Consider the following 706-nt stretch of genomic DNA (forward strand, 5'->3'; position numbering starts at 1 on the left):
GTGAAGGTAATCAAAGGAGAACATAATTCTGAAAAGCTATTAGGCACTATTTATGGTGAAATATTTTTATAATCCACTTTGGACAAAGGCTGAATTATAATAGAATTATCTGTTGATATTGATTCCGAGACAGAAACTGGCAAGACAGTCTGCTTCTGATGCAGGAGTCACATGACTAACAGGCTGTAATTTCTGAGCATTGTCTTTCCTGAAGTGACCATACCTATTTCTCCTTGAACAAGAACCTGGGGTAACTCTGTTCAGTATGTTTGAAACGACTGGTTTTGAATTTGAGGTCATCCCAACAAAGATCATATCCTCATCTTCATTTACATGTTCCACTCCAACCAAGATCAGTTCAGCATCTTCGTCATCTACTTGTTTGGTTTCTCCCTTGCTTTTCTGTGGTTCTGGCTCTTGTTCTTCTTCACATGACATACATGGTGGTTCCATATTTTAAATACTCTTTTGTTCTTGGAGGGTATGGCCATACGTCCCAGTGCTTCCTTTAAATAAACTGCCACCTAGGTATAAATATACTACATATTAGTTAAGTACAGAAAAATGTGCTATTTGGTTATCTCCAAAATTCTAGGGTAGTTATAAACACCCTTATCTTACAGATACAGATACTGAGCATAAAAGAGACTAAATGACAGCTGAAAAACCTTTGACTACAAGTCTACATGACTCAAGAATCATAGCT

General features: G+C 37.0%; 1 pseudogene; it reads right to left on the reverse strand.

The window, feature by feature from the left end:
- Positions 1–453, reverse strand: part of LOC105000130 — a 23,181-nt pseudogene extending 22,728 nt beyond the window's left edge.
- Positions 454–706: the final 253 nt, after the last annotated feature.

Source organism: Bison bison, unplaced genomic scaffold (assembly GCF_000754665.1).
Source record: "Bison bison bison isolate TAMUID 2011002044 unplaced genomic scaffold, Bison_UMD1.0 scf7180017864368, whole genome shotgun sequence".
NCBI classification, from domain to species: Eukaryota; Metazoa; Chordata; class Mammalia; order Artiodactyla; family Bovidae; genus Bison; species Bison bison.